Source organism: Rhinatrema bivittatum, chromosome 1, assembly GCF_901001135.1.
Source record: "Rhinatrema bivittatum chromosome 1, aRhiBiv1.1, whole genome shotgun sequence".
In the NCBI taxonomy this organism is placed as follows: domain Eukaryota; kingdom Metazoa; phylum Chordata; class Amphibia; order Gymnophiona; family Rhinatrematidae; genus Rhinatrema; species Rhinatrema bivittatum.
This window is the reverse complement of record NC_042615.1, coordinates 508,971,385-508,987,171: the sequence shown is the minus strand read 5'-3', so window position 1 is coordinate 508,987,171 and position 15,787 is coordinate 508,971,385. Positions and strand designations below refer to the sequence as shown.

The 15,787-nt window shown below is 44.0% G+C and overlaps 1 protein-coding gene across 1 annotated transcript in view; it reads right to left on the bottom strand.

Annotated features, from left to right (window-relative positions):
* Positions 1–14,604, bottom strand: part of GATA1 (GATA binding protein 1) — a 41,018-nt gene extending 26,414 nt beyond the window's left edge. Inside the window, exon 1 of the mRNA XM_029611365.1 lies at positions 14,088–14,604. The gene's annotated coding sequence lies outside the window, so the exon portion shown is untranslated. The remainder of the gene's footprint in view (positions 1–14,087) is intronic.
* Positions 14,605–15,787: the final 1,183 nt, after the last annotated feature.

Genomic DNA, 15,787 nt, shown 5'->3' with positions numbered 1-15,787 from the left:
TCTCAGTTTTGGAACAACCCAAACTGTTGTTGATGTGTTTCTCTTTCTAGATCCCATGTTCCAAGAGCTCTGAAGTAAGTCTTCCCACTGTTGGAGGAACCCCAGGATGCCCTACGTACTTTATAATGGCTTAACAACTCCTCTGTGTGCGGCCTTGTCCATTCCAGGTTTGGAGGGCTGGGGGAGTTACAGTTTTGCTCTGCAACCTTTGGTAGTAGCTGTGCATTCTGAGAGAGCAACCACACAGCATGTCTTCAGGAGTTTCAACAATGTAGAAGCTGATGTGGTTCTCCCTGCCGTCTGCATGCGAAGGTCAGCCCTGTACTGAGGATAAGGTCATTGCTGGTTGCCATGGATGAGTTGACTCACTTATTTTGTCAGCCAAGTTATGCTGCATGCTACACAGTAGGTATCTGGGGCTGGATGCTTAGTATGCTTTGGAGGGGAAAAAAAAGTCGACTGTTTTCATTTGCACTCTGAATGGGTACTTGCTATGTCACAGGCAACCCTTGCTTTTCTCAGATGTCACAATAAGGGTGGATGACACAGACCCTCCATGTTGTGTGGTTGCTACTGGAAGCAGAAAAGTTTCTGGTGTGATGCAGTCCTGGTTGGAAGATATTAGGGAAGACCCCAATTAACTTCAGGACCTGAGTACTGAATGCTGAAGATTTCTGCAATTCTAGAAGTGCAACCCTAGACAGGCCTTCGTTCTCCTTGCTTCATACAGAAGTCACACAAAACGATTAAAGAGCCTGATTCACTAAAGCTTTTTCTTCCCATAGACACAGAATGGGAGGAAAGACTTCGTGAAACAGGCCTTACTGGCGTCGTCTGTATCATTTGCAAATGAAACTGTGGAACAGAGAGGTTTTTAAACAGACACAAGTGGCGTGACGTGTTTTGGTGATCGTGGTATTCTCTCTTTAAAAGCAGCCTAAAAACAGCTCCAATCCCAATGGAAGTGGACAAATTGAAAGGAAAAAGAGTGACACAGGCTGGTTCCCTTGATTTTCCATGGGAGGAAAAGAAAATAAGAAGGCTCTTTTTTCCATTTGTAGGAAATAAAGAGACAAAAGAGAAAAGGAGTCCAACTCAGGATAGGAATAGAAGATGATTATCTGGGAGCAGGGAAAGACAACATTTGTGGAATAGAAGCAGGGTATAGTTGGGTTTTGTCTCTTGTTTGCTCCAAATATCTTCTTTTTTTTTTCAGGCTCTTTTAATAACTTTTTTAGAGTTTGAAAACATACCAAATATCTCCTTTTATGACAATAGATATTGGAGAAAGAACAATATTCATGTGCTGTTCGCCTGCTGGAGATCAAAACCACCAGGGGTGAATCAAGTCCTACATCTTCCAAACCAAAAACTAGGAGGCAAAGGTTGGAATGATCAGGCAGCAGGTTTAAAACAAACACAAGGAAGCACTTCAGTTATCTTGTGACCCGGAAGTAAAGAATATAACTAAGGCTCCTTGATTCCTGCGATGCCTGGCAATTAACACAGAACTGCCCTTTGTCATGGAATTAAGGGCCGCACCCTTCTTGACAACTCTGTTTACCATGAGGCACCCGGTATTGGTGCTTACTCTGACAAAATCAGGGCGATAGTAGTACTAGCAGTGTAGGCTGACAGTAAACAGAGTCATGCAATGCTGGAGGCGGCAGGAAATTCACAGGCCGATGTAGAGAGATGCGTTCACCTGAACGGACATGTTTACCTGCTCTTGAACCTCATTTTGTGAGCGTAAACCTTACTGCCAATTGCGCAAGGAGTTTTACACTCACAAAATGAGCTTTCAAAAAATGTATGGTCAGCTTAGCACCCTCACATGGAAATTCTGTGCTAATGAGGGCATTAAGAATTCCCTCCTAATGCAGGGGGAGGCTGGCTGGCTGAACTCACATTTTTTTAATGCTGAAAACTTTACAGCTGGGTCAGAGAAGGCATAAAGTCTTTAGTGTGGCTGTACGGGCACATATATTTTCTTTAAAAAAAAGTCTTTCCCGCTCTTCTGCCATTTAGCCAGATCAATACAGACTTATCCCGCTGCAAGGCAATGGCCAATCATGGCCAGGTAGTCAGATAATCTGGCTAAGTGGCAGAGGATGTCAGAACTCTCCTGCTGGTAGCTTCCTCACTTCCTTCCTATCTCGAGTTAAAATGTGCATTCAGCATTTTAACTGGGTGAGTGCATGTTTTAACTCCCTATGCATTTGCATGCCATTAGCTCACTGCATTGGGTGTTAAAAAAAAACATTTCAGTCCGTGCGTTAGGAATCTGTGTGCTGAATTGCAGCGCACAGCTCTATCGCTTAGGTTTCTGCATGGGCCTGTCAGCGTGGCAGGACAGTCCGAGTCTAAAGAAACAGGTCTATGTCCTGTTTAAGCAAGAACCGAACACACTGCCCTGTTTTTCAATCTAACCACACACTAGAAAGAAATTTGACTTAAATTTCCTCCATCATACACATGAGCAGGTCTAGGATTTTCAAAAGGGGGAAGCATCATCTCCCTGTGCTTTCCCCTCTCACTCTCATTTTCTCTTCTGTTCTTTCTTCTCCTCTCTCTCCCCCTTCTCTTATGCTCACTCTGGTACCTCTCCATCTCCCATCTGCCTTACATTCACCTCCGTCTCTCCCCTTAATTTCCTTTCCCTCTCCTCCTCCCTGGTTTCTCGTCATCTCTTCTTCACAATTTAACCTCCATCTCTTCCTCCCCCACCATGGTCCCCTTCACCTTCATCTGCCTTTGGATTCCTCTCTTTCTCTCCCTTCTTTTCCCTTGGGCTCTTTTCCTCTGCCCTCTCCCCCACCTCCTCACATTCCTCTTCATCTCCCCTCTCCTTCTCAGATTTCTATCACCTCAGGCCTGTCTCTCATTTCCTTTAGGTTTCTTTTGCTTTTTTTTTTTAGGGCTCAGTATTATTGGCAGAGTATCGGCAGGCCAGCAAGGTAGGGACCGTGGTGCATCCTCCCTGTCCCCTCAGCTGCTTTTCCCACGGGGGTGAAGGGGAAGCGGGAGCAGTCGCAGAGACTGGGAGTACGGACTTACCATACTCCCCTTGTCCCCAGGCTGCTGGCCTGCTGCCACTGCCACTGATCTGACTGCCAGGGAGGGGCAGGGGTGGAGAAAGAGCAGCCTTTTAAGATGGTAGCGCTTGCTGCATCTTTTACTTAGGGGATGCCCTCTATTCTGGAAATGTGTCTGTGCCCAGCTTAAAGCTGGCAGCCGGATGGGTGGGGAGAAATGAACGGTGGAGGCCAACGTCTGTTTTGACTCAAGCAAGAAAGGTTAGAAATCTATTTGATTTAAGAAAATATTTAAAGCTAGGATTTGAAATAAAATTGACTTTTTATATGCAGTAAGTGATGCATAGTCATATGCAAATACATGCAAATACATGCAAAGATGGCACAACATTTTTTTTAAAAGCCGTGGCAACATTCTGACTCCCGAAAAGGAATCTACTTCTTAAGCTGCTGCAGGAAAAGTAGGGCCCCGGGGTATAGCCAAGTTCAGAAAGGTATTAGACAGATTCCTGGAAGAGAGCTCAGTCACCGAGCCGGGATCAGGATATTCCTAAACCGAGATACCTGGAAAGTGAGGACATGTGATGGGGAATTGACACCTCCACACACACCCTTTTTCTTACATACTATCTCCAGCTCTGGCCACTGGCTGCTGGGCAGAGACAGAAAGCCGAACGAAATGGACTTTTGGTGCAGCAGGCCTTAGGCTCACATTATCATCACAAGACACTTAGTTATTTCCAGGGACCTTCGTTTTCAGTTTTTATTTTATTTTTTTTCCCAGGAATTTGTCAGCGTTCGTTGCAATCAGAACAAAACTGCTATTAACCTGGAAAAATGATGAGTCTTTTTTTTTTCCCCCCACTGATTTTTGTTCTTGTTGTAATAAATGCTGATAAAATTCCTGGGACAAATAAAATAAAAACTAAAAACGAAGGACCTCATTTTTTCTCACTCATCCTGACATGTATGATGTATGATGTATGATGCTGAATTTTGTGAAATCATTGCCAAGTGTCTCACACGGACATCCACAAGCTCACCCAAAATCAACAAAAAAAGAAACAAGGGGGCAAGTGCTAGTCAGACCTCAGTTGTGGTGAGGAGCCTCCCCCGCAGCTATGGGAAAGAGTCCTATCAACCCTTACAATCGTGTTCTCAGGCATGAGCCCCAAAGCAAAACAAGAAATGACTTCAGTGGGAAATAATTTCTGTTCCTTGTTCACTGACAAAACTTGGAGACAGATGAAGGTTTTTTCTACCCTTCCCTAGTGTCCAACTCCATAATACAAGGAGTGCAAATATAGAAGGATTAGCAGGAGAGAGGTTAGTTGAGTACTTGGCAGTTAAGACTCAATACCAAGAAGTACAGAATCATGCATTTGGGTAGAGATATCCAAGAGAACATTGCATGATGAGAGAACATAAGAACATAAGAAAATGCCATACTGGGTCAGACCAAGGGTCCATCAAGCCCAGCATCCTGTTTCCAACAGTGGCCAATCCAGGCCATAAGAACCTGGCAAGTACCCTAAAACTAAGTCTATTCCATGTAACCATTGCTAATGGCAGTGGCTATTCTCTAAGTGAACTTAATAGCAGGTAATGGACTTCTCCTCCAAGAACTTATCCAATCCTTTTTTAAACACAGCTATACTTCACTGAACTTCATTACCAGATGAGAGATCTCAGAATGATCATGTCTGATGATTTCAAAGGAAGCAAAAGTGTAATTAATAAATCAGTGGCCTGTGCCAGGGGGATGCCAGAGGGCTTAGGGAGAGGCAAACCAGTGCAACAAAGGAGGTGATCATGCCTCTATGTAGGTGAGTGGTGAGATCACACCTAGAATATTGTGTCCATTTCTGGAGGTTGTGCCTGATAAAGGATCTAGACAGAGAACGGCTACCCAAACTGTGCAGGGTCTGCTCCAAAAAGTCATATGAGATGAGATTTAAGGAGAAAGAGGGATATGATAGAGACGTTCAAACACATCAAATGTATACATCAAGCATAAGAAGAAAATCTTTTTCAAAAGCAAAGACGACTCTAGAGTTTAGAACAAGAGGTCCTGGTATGAGGCTTCAGAGGGACAGATTCAGAAAATCAGAAAATATTTTTTCATAGAAAGGGTGTTGGATACATGGAATGAATTTCCACTGAAGGTGACAAAGACAAAAAATGTAATGAAATTTAAAAAGCCATGAGATAAGAATAGAAGTGGCAAAGAAATGAAGGGAAAGTCGGGTCATCTGGGGTCTGTGGTGTTATACCGAGAGTGGAATTGGGCAGATTGGGCAGACCAGATATGCTTAATGATTCTTATTTGCTGTCTTATTTTATGAAAGTTGTTACAACAGAGTGGGGAAATTGCAGTATCGCAAAGAACCTGTCCTTCATTCACTCAAGAGCAGTGGCAAGGGGAAAGATGATAAGAACAAAACAAAGAGCAGAGAATTGAAGCATTTCCTAGCAATACTGCAGTCCGTGGGGTGGCCAGGTTAGACTACAGTACCCCAGAAACCAATCGAGTTGGTGGCTGCAGTTTGGTGGGGGTGAGCACTCTCAGTAGGTCCATGGGAACCTAGCAGGCAGAAGCTTGGTCAACAGTACAGTAGTTTCCGTAGCGATTTCGTTTATTACAAGAGAGCTTGCTTGTAAATCATGGGGGTGGCTAGGTGTTGGATCAACTATGGAAACTTGTTTGCTTATCTACCCAGGACAGTAGAGAACCAATGAGCAAAACAAAAACTGACTTGGATAAGTAGGGATATCCCACAACTGGTCAGGCTTCTACGGCTGGCATATATACTTAGCCGTGTGGACAGGAGTAACTGGGCAATGATGTTGAAGAAATTGGTTATTCTCTTCCATCGGTTATTGTGGAATGCTCCTGGCCTTCCACTGTGCAGAGAGACTGTGAGGGGCCATGCTGGGGGGGGGGGGGGGGGCGTAGAAGAATAGCAGAAGAATATTAGTTGTTAAGGGATGTTCCTGGAATCTGAGACAGATGTGAGCCAGGAATCAGAGCAGAGATACCCATAAAGACATCATTCAGAGGGCTTATTGTTCCATATGACTTTCAGCATTGAATGAAAACTCATTGCAGAACACAACACAGTCTGTCTTTCCTCATCCACTGCCATTCTACAGTAACAGAGAAACGAAGGTGTGTGTAGCCAGTAAACTGAGTTGGACATGAACTGGGAGACACAACTGCTCCTGGGGGAATTCTTCACTGCACAGTTGTGCAGAATTCAGCACAGGGACCAGAAGCCAGCAGCACGGGGCAGAAGGAGGAAGCACTGGTGTCAACGTTGGCATGCGCAGGCTGGAAAATAAGGCTGTGGCTGCAGTTGCTGACTTGCACAGGCTCAAAGTGAAGAGACTGCAGCAATGGGGTCTGTCCACATGGCTGACAGAGAAGGAAGCAGTGAAGGTAAGAGACAGCAAGGAAGGAGCCTGGAGTGGGGGGGAGAGAGAAAGTGCTAGGGAACCAGAGAGCTGAACTGGGAAAGGAGGAACAGAGAAAGAAAGCTGGGGGTCTTGCTGGGAGGAGCAGAGAGAGAAAACTGGGGGGTGATCTTACTGGGAGGGAAGGTTTTAATGTAGTGGGGCAGAGAGAGGGAGAAAGTTGGAGGGGATCAAGCTTTGGGGGGGGGGAGGTCTTATATGTGAGTGGGGAGAACTAGGGTGAGGAGGGTCGAGCCTGGGACAAAAAGAGAGAGTTGGGGGAGTCAAGCTTGGGAAGGGAAAGAGAGAAAGTAGGGGGTCTTGCTCAGGGTTGGAGAAGAGAGAACTGAGGGATGGGGGATCTTGCCAGGGTGGGGGGGGGGGGGAGTTTAAGCCTCGTGAGCAGAGAGAGAGAGAGAGAGAAAACTGTGGAGGGATCAAGCCTGAGGGGAGGCAGAGAGAAGGCTGGGGGTCCTGCGGGGGGATGGGAACAGCGAGGCAGCTGAGATTCTTGCTGGGGGGTGAGGGAAGGGAGAAATGGGGGGGGGGGGGGGTGGTTTCGAGACCAGGGTGCAGAGAACGAAGGCAGAGGGAGGAAGATAGAGTTGGGGGTGTACAAAGCTGGGGGAGGTTCAAGCCTGGGAAAGGGCTCAAGACCAAAAGGGGCGAGAGTGGTAGAAAGGGTCAAGCCTGGGGGAAGGAGAGAGAGAGATCTGGGGGCGAGGGGCAAGGCCTTATGATGGGAAAATCCTCAAAAAATTAAAAAATGATGTATCTTTGAGAACAACTTTTTTCTGTCTTGCATTATGAATAAATTATTATGCAAAGATAGTGATTACATTGTGTTATTTAAACAAAAGTCTGCAGAAGTTTTAATTTTTTGTGCGGAATTCCCCCGGGAGTAATACATAAGTATCACTTGGAGGGATCAGTAATACTCAGTAATGTTTATCAGCTTAAGGCAAACTAGATGACAGAAAGAAGGAATTGCACTGCATTGGCATCTGGGAATCTGAGGGAGATGAAAAAATAATGACCAAAAAAATAATCTGGCAATGATCAGTATTGTATCCAGCAAACTGTCACCCACAGATCTTTTACCACTGTCTTCTCCAGGAGATGAAGAGTTTTGCTGTAAGCAACTGTACCCACAGTTAAAAGAAATGAGCAAGATCAGCTTCCTTTCTCTCTATCTCTGAAAGATCTCAAAGCTTTTGCAGTCGCTACTAACAGGCCTGGGGTTTTGATATCGCATCCTCCACTCTCGTCTCTCTCTTCCCCTGCACTGTGTATTCTCAGTTTACCTCCTCTATATTCAGGGACAAATCTAGGCTTTACCAAGAAGCCCCATGTCATAAAGGACAGGCCGAGCCAGTCCTGGTTTTACCCCATTGCATGCTGGGACTTTTAATTCTAATCTTTCCAGGACAGGTAGGAACTACAAGTCCATAGATGCATTTGGGGCTAAAACCAGGATTGGTTGTGGAGGCACACACTTGGAACTAGATACATAAAGGTTATCTTCACATGAAAAAGGTTAGATAACAACAACAGATGGAAAAATGACAGAAACTGGGCCAGCCTAGTGGCTTGGTGCTGTACAGTGCAGCACAGAAGACCTGGGTTAGGGTTCCTGTTCCCTGGAGCTGCATGAGATGCTGCAGAGGCAGCACTGGCATCCCCTGGAAGGGAAAGAGGTCTTAGCCATTGCTCAGTGGCAACACATAGTGGCTTGATTCAGAGCCCTCAATTGCAGGGTTCCAGCCCTGGTGCATGGCTCCTTGCCCAGGATTCTCACTGCAATAGAAGTTGGTTCTGGGTGATCTGGAATCCCAAAGATGCAGAAGGTAACTTCTGTGAATGCAAAAATGAATGGAAAATAAATTGTAAGAGCGGAGTAGAAGATAGGAAGCTTGGAAGTCAACAGAAAAGGGGCAGTTGGGTGGCTTTGGAGCTCCAATAGGCTAAATCTTGCATCCTGATAAGAGGTCTTATCTAGTCAATAGTGACTGATGAATGTACAGACCAAACTCCAATTTGAAAATCTCCTCTAGGGAGGTAGATCCAAGATTAGGTTTTTGCCAACTCACCCAGGTCAACCTGAACAGGCTGATGCAGTCCTAGAGATGTAGTCCTACTTTTCTTAAGAGAAACAAAAATGCAATCTCCATGCATGCAGCAGAGCAAAAGCAGGATTGGATTAGTCTGCTTGGGTAGATCTGGATAAGATGGCAAAAACCAAGCTGAGATTGGCAACTGACATTGTCATGACTCTTACATGCCCTTCTAAGGTCAGGCCAGCCAGGGCATCTCTCTCCTCTTCTGTCCTGGTCATAAATCAACGACAAGGTAGACAGCAGCATTCACAAATTCATAAGAATCCAGCAGGGAGCAGGATACAAATGCTTCTGTGATGACCTCCAGAACTGGACTGAGATCACCAACTCACTTCAAACAGGTTCTAGCAACCTCAGCTGGTTCTGAATCATTGATCTAGAGGAGAAAAGTTCTAGGATGATCCCTTTGAGCCTCCCAGTCTCCCCCCTGCTAGAGAATCATAATGAGAGATTGCTACATAATTAGAAATGGTTTATTGTCCCACTGGAACTCCAGGTCTGTCAAAATCAAAAGAAACAAAATGCTGGGTGGACTTTCTAAGAACTTTAGTTAACTAAAGACAGAAGGCAACAGCTGTCCTGCTGTCCAGTGCATGCTTTTGTGGAAGTGAGAAGGACAATTAATTGATTAAGGCAGAAATCCTACTTCTCACTAAGCAGAAACCTGGGAAGGCTACAGGGCACCACCCCGTTTTTCTCTCCGATCCAGCAGTTTTCTCTCACTCCTTTGGACTTTCAGCTCAGTTGAAACCATCCTCTATTGGGATATGGCATCTTGTGCCTTCATTAGCAGCTCTCCGGGGTTTGTTTCCCCCCCCCCCCCCTTTTATAATCCCACGCAGCCAAGCCATTGCAGTGACAATCCACGACCAGAGACCATGAATGCCAGCTCTCTCCGGGCCAGGAGGTATCATTACAGAGCGATAGCCAAGGCCCTCTCTCCCACCAGGGGCCGTGACTGTCACCTTTGCAGCATCTCCAGCCCCAGCCAGCAGAGGTCTGACTCGGAAACTGAATCCGGGCCTTCAGCGTGGCAAAGGACAGAACGGCACCGAACCACCGAGCCAGACCACACAACATTTGCTCTGATGGAATTCAGTGCAATATGGATAAGTCTTTAAAGCATGGAGCTCACTGCCTCTGCAACCTTCTAGGTTAGGTACTTGAGCTCACATGAGCCAAGAGGCTGGAAAGAGGCTTTCATCCCCTGCGATAAGAGCACATTGATATCCCTGGACACCACATGACTCTTTATGAGAGGCTTTGAATGAAGAAGGTCCTGCATAAATCTAACCACTAAAGGCGGATCAGAATTCAGGTTTTCTTCTATAAACTGATGGAAAGCACTGACTGGAATTAAATGGACCTTAATAGAGTTTGCTTTTAAATCAGAATTCAAGAGCTGTAGAAGGAACTCACAGAGATTTTGTATGGGACAAGAAAAAGGGTCTAGAGATTTTCTTTCTTAGAAGTCAGACGGACCTGAGACACTTCCGCACACACATCTAGCCTTCTTATTACTACCGTCTTAGCATCTAAGATATGAGGGTCAGAGACTGGATGTTGGGATGGAAGAGAGTGCCTTGGGGAAGATCCTAACCTGATACTTTCCACCATGGACATCTCCAGTAGAAGGGAGAACCCCATCTGTCCTGGCCAATACAGTGCTTTGAGTATCTCATGCACTCTTAGCCTCTGTAAGTACACTGAAACTTTTGTGGGGCATTTGATAAACACTCAAGGAACCAACACTAGGAAAAGACAGAAGAACATGGTTTTGGAAGTGGTGTGCATCTACAATGAATCTGAGATATTTCATATAACTGAGCTATATCTCCCTGTGGGTGTAGGCCTCTTCGAGATTCAGAGAGCATAGCCAGTTTCCTTGGTTTAGAAAGGGAAGAATGATTCTCAACACATTGATAGCAAACTCCTGACCTCCAGTGCTCAAAATAGGTCAGGTTTTCAGAATAACCAAACTGTATAAATGGTCCTGATCCTTGGGTCAAATGTATATAAATATATTTCATGAGTATTCATCATGGGAATCTTGAAAATCAGAACTGTTTCTGGCACCCCAAGATCAGATTTTCTCATTAGACAAACCATCCTACATGCTTCCTCCTTCAAGTAGAGGTTCATACCCCTTAGATCCAGGATGGATGTGAGTTCCCCTGGGTTGTTTTTTTTTTTTGGAAACAAAAGATACCTGTGCTGAAGGAAAAGCCCCTGCCCTCTTTCCTGAGCTGAGCCAGGATTGAAACATGGCCTGTAGGAGATTTCCTACTTCAGAAGATCCTAATGCTGTGTAGGACTCAAAGCCTGTCAGGAAGGGCCTCCGAGTGCTTAGAACCCAGTTGTCTGACGTTACAAAGGGTCAACAGCTTGTGACAAACATCAGTTGTCTTTCTAGAGGGAGATTATCTGAGTCTGGACAGGAAGACTGGCTAGCTCCTCTGGATCCAGTCAAAAACTTTATCATGATTTTGACTGGGTAGCATTCAATGATGGAGAGGCAGATGGAAAAAAAGGGACTGAGGGAGAAACACCCAAGACAAGACAGAGATCGCGAGAAAGTGATACAGACGAAGAAACGGAGAGAGAGCCAAAGCTAAATATGTTACAGCTTTGAAAGCCTAGATAATATATAGATAGATAATTTCAAGTATCTTCAGGCAGAAATAAGGCTTAGCAAACAAGATGTAAGTGATATCGTTTTACTGGACTAACTGAATACATTTAGGACCAGCTTTGGAGAACTAGTCTGATAAAAAGGTTTCACCTACAACTTTTATTTACTGTTTTTATATACCGCAGCACATCAGACGAGTGCTCCGTGGGTGATAACATACACTGGGTACAAGTGAATGGAATATTGAATGCAGCCTGGGTCAGTAAGGTTACAGCACTCGAATCAGGAACAGTGGTTGCAGTCCATTAGGTTGAGAGCATGGGTGGCAATAGTACCATGTTTGCTGACCCTTGTTTTTACACATTGGACTAATGGCAACTACAACACTTTGCTCCAGATTCTACATTTAAATATTAGATTGTGAATTCGAAAGCCAGAATTTGCTCTCAACAACAAAAGGAAGCCACAGAAGAAAATTGTTAAATGAACTGAGTTTTTGCTTCACACACGCCACTCTTTACTTTTTATTTTGCTGTCACCGGCACCCTGGGAATTGTAAAAAAAAAACAAAACTTTGCACTGATACCATCACTGACTTAAGAGAGATGTGAAAAAAATTTGCAGCTGAAGCAAATATTGAAAAATAAAAAAATTGGAGTTTTCAAGCCTGTGGAAAATTTTCACAGCCAAAAAAAAAAAAACCCAAACAAACCCAGTTTTCAACACAGTTTTTCTGATTATTTTCTGCAGAAATTTTGGAAGAATCTGTCATCAGTTTGTTGCCTTTTAGTTTATTTTTCTCAACAAAACTTTTGCCCAACTTTGATTGCATTGAACATAGGACATGCTGTCTGTTAGAAAATAAACCGAAATCGACTGATTGCCTGCAAGACTGGCTGTTAAGCATAAGCGCATGCAAAATGCACCAATTCTTCAGGTAGATATTACTGACAGGAAAGAGTGGACACTCTCTGCACTCTTACGTTGGACTGAAGGCAGTAGTTTCATAAATGCACAAGAATGGGGGGATTTTTTTTTTATTTGCCCTTTTTTCTTTAATTTAGGTCATGTTTTGGAACTCACAAAAAAAAAAAGCAAAAGAAAGGGTGTGTTTGCTGCCTTAGTCCACTTGAATACATGAATATAAAAGTCAGAGAAAAAAAATAGTCGGCGATACATTTTTAGTGGACTAAATCGACTTTTTGACTGGCTTTTTTCTCTATTCTGTTTTGACCTGATGAAGTCAAGAAATGTAGTGGTAGTCTACTAAAATGTTATCCACTCATTTTTCTATTTGGCCTTTCTTTACACACAAAATCATAACAACAAATTTGAGAAGTTTTAAAGGCATAAATTTAAAATATCATTTCCTCCTTTTTTCTGTCTCCCCTGTCTTCAAGGCTCTCTGTCTCTGATATCCACGTTTCTGTCTCTCTATCTCCACAATAAATTCAAATGTCAATGTATTTAATGGCTGGAATACACATCTGTCCAGAAACATTTTCAACCAACGAAATAAAAAATGTGTAAGCATACTAGCTCTTAGTGTTTAAAGAGTGAAATTCTGAACAAATATAAAAAAATAACATCTTAATCTCCTTGCTTTTTTTATTTTTATTTTTACTTTGCTTCTCCCTTTCCATCTCTGCCACCCCCCCTCGCTCTCTATGCAACTCTTTCTGATTTTCTCTTTCTCCCCTAGTCTTTCTCCTCCTGTCTCTCTCCCTCATTCTCCTCACCTTTCTTTTCTCATTTTTCACCCTCTTCCTCCCTCTCTCCCAAACCCCCAAGCAGTGGTCCTTTCCATAAACTCTTGATTTTCAGTTAAGAGAGTTCAGATCATTATCACAAGTGCTCAAAATTATTTCAGTTTATATAATCTTTTTTTTAAAGTATCCCCTGCTCTAGCTTTGATAAATCTAGTCCTTTAATACCCTGACCTTACTACAGATTTTTATGGATAGCACATTTAACACCATATACCAGGTGTGGCATTTTAAAACTCTTTTGCATGACAAATAATTTTTGTCTCCATCACAAAACTTCATACGCTTTAAGTCCTGATAGGAATGTCATAAAATGTACAAGTAAAATACAGTTGTATTTGTAAGCTCATGAGGTTAGGGACCCTTGCCATGTTCCAGGTGAAGCCTGATGCTTTTCTCTGTTTTCAACTCCTTCTCCCGGTGCATGGCTGCATGCAGCCACAGCACACTAACAACCACACAGAACTGACCCCAAAATCGAGCAAAATCAGCCAAATAATTCTCTCTCTCTCTCTCTCTCTCTGGACTAAACTGTACTGATAGCTGGCCAGTGTGAAAATGTAAAATAACTTTCCGCTGAGCTGGCCTGGTGGCTCAGTGGGTTCCTTTCCATTCCCTGAGCCAACTAGGGTGGGGATGCTGCGGAGGTAGCGATCACACCCCTGGGCAAGGGGGGGGGAGGGGGAGTCTCAGTCATTATGCAAGGATGACACTTAGTGGCCAGATTTTTGGGGTCACATTAGCTGGGTGCCGGAGGGAGCCATGGCCTGTGGCCCCTAGCAAGGACCGTTATTGCGATAGCCGGCCGCTGTTGGCAGCAAGATTTTGATGAACAAGTTCAGAGACTAACTCAGTTTCCCATTGCAAAGCCATCTTACTGAAAAACTGCTGTGGCACAGACAGATTTGCCTACTCCTATGAATCTCCCTCCTCCCCAAGAAAACACAGAGTACAATATTGTAATGGCGTCTCTTTGCTGTGGGACAGGCAAAGGAGGACAACATCGGCTGCTCCAAAATGGAGACCACTCCGGAGAAAGAAATAGAAGCAAGGAAGCTGCAATTTCAGACTGACACATACTGACCTGATAAGCCTCAGATGAGAACAGCTCCAAATGTTTGCCCCCCCAAACTGATGTTGGTCCACAGTTCAAGAGAGGAGGAAAAATTATTTTCCTGGGTGCTCTTCTCTTTCCTATATATTTTTTTATTTTAATCACTCTTTCTTCCTTTCACACTCTGTCTCTGCCTCCTGGTATCTCTCTCATTCTCTGCCTCTCTGCTCTCCTTTTTCTGTTTTTTACTTTATTTTACATCACTTTTTTCTCTCTCTCTCTCTCTCTCTTTCACTATCTCGCTCTCCAGCTTTCTCTCGCACTCTCTCCACTGCTTCCGGTATCTTTTTCTCCCTTTTTGCTCTGTCTATCTTTTAGTTCTCTCTCTCTCTCCCTTTCTATTCCACTCTCTCTCCCTTTCCCTGCCTTTTTCTCTTTTCCTCTCACTTTCTGCTTCTTGGCCTTGCTCTTTCTCCCTCGCTGACTTGCACTCTCACACTCTCTTTCTTGAGGACAATATTCCACTGGTCCAAGCTCAGTGATGGTCTCTAGGGGTAGTAGAAAGAGAGCAGAGGGAGGTTCCCCAGAGTGACACATCAAGTAGATTTTCCAGGCTCCACCTATTCCTCCACCACTCAGACATAAAAATCTCAAGATGTGCTGTATGCGTTGAAGGGGAAGGAGAATGGTGGGGGATGGAAGGAGGAGGTGGGAGGTGGGGACATCAGTTGAGGAAGAGGTACTTTTGTAATGGAAAAACAGTGCTGCAATATTTAATAGCTTCATTTCTGGCTGGAAACTGCAGTTAACTGCAGCCCATAACATCATGTTTAACCAAAGGGACTGATGACCACAGTGTAACAACACTCTTCCCAGGGTTGTTGATCACTGTTTGCAATGGCTGCCTACGGTGCGGCAGTACTGTAATTATGTTTGTTGTCTGATGAGTACGGCTGACCATAGTGTGATGATATTCTGATTGTGTGTCTTGACCCTGGTTGGGAATGCCCACTCATAGTGTGACAGTACTGTGGCTTTGGTTACTGACTGTGGTTGGGAATGGCTGACCATGGTGTGACAGTTCTGTTACTGTGGTTACTAATTGTGGTTGAGCATGGTCAATTGTGTTGTGACAATACTATAGCTGTGATTACTGACTATAGTTACGAATGTCCAACCATGGTGTGACCATACTGTGACTGTGGTTACGGGCTGTTGGGAATGGCTGACCATAGCACGACAGTTCTGTGACTGTGGGTTACTGATCAAGATTGAGAATGCCCACCATGGTGTAAGGAAAATTTAAATCAAGATGTACTGTCAGTTGCCTGTGATGTGATGTGATGTGATCTCTGGTTGAGATGTGATGTGATCTCTGGTTGAGATGCCTGACCATGCTCTGACAGTACTGTGCTTGTGCTACTGCCTAACCAAAAGATTTTTCAAATAATTTCATGAGAAATCTTTCTTTCCCTCTTTGTGCTAAAGCTTGCACCAAGGATTTTACCACCAGACCTTCCAAGAAAAACAGTAAAAACCTTCCCACATTTTGCACAAAACAAGGACAAGTTCTCATGAAGTTGGTGTCAAAGCTGAATGTGAAATCAGGAGGTCGGTGATGAGATATTTTTATGAGATACTGGCAAACAATTAATACAAGTGGGGTTTTCTGTGAAAAATTTCTGAAAAGGTGTGATGGGTTTTCAGGTTCTTTTGTTTAAATAAAGAAA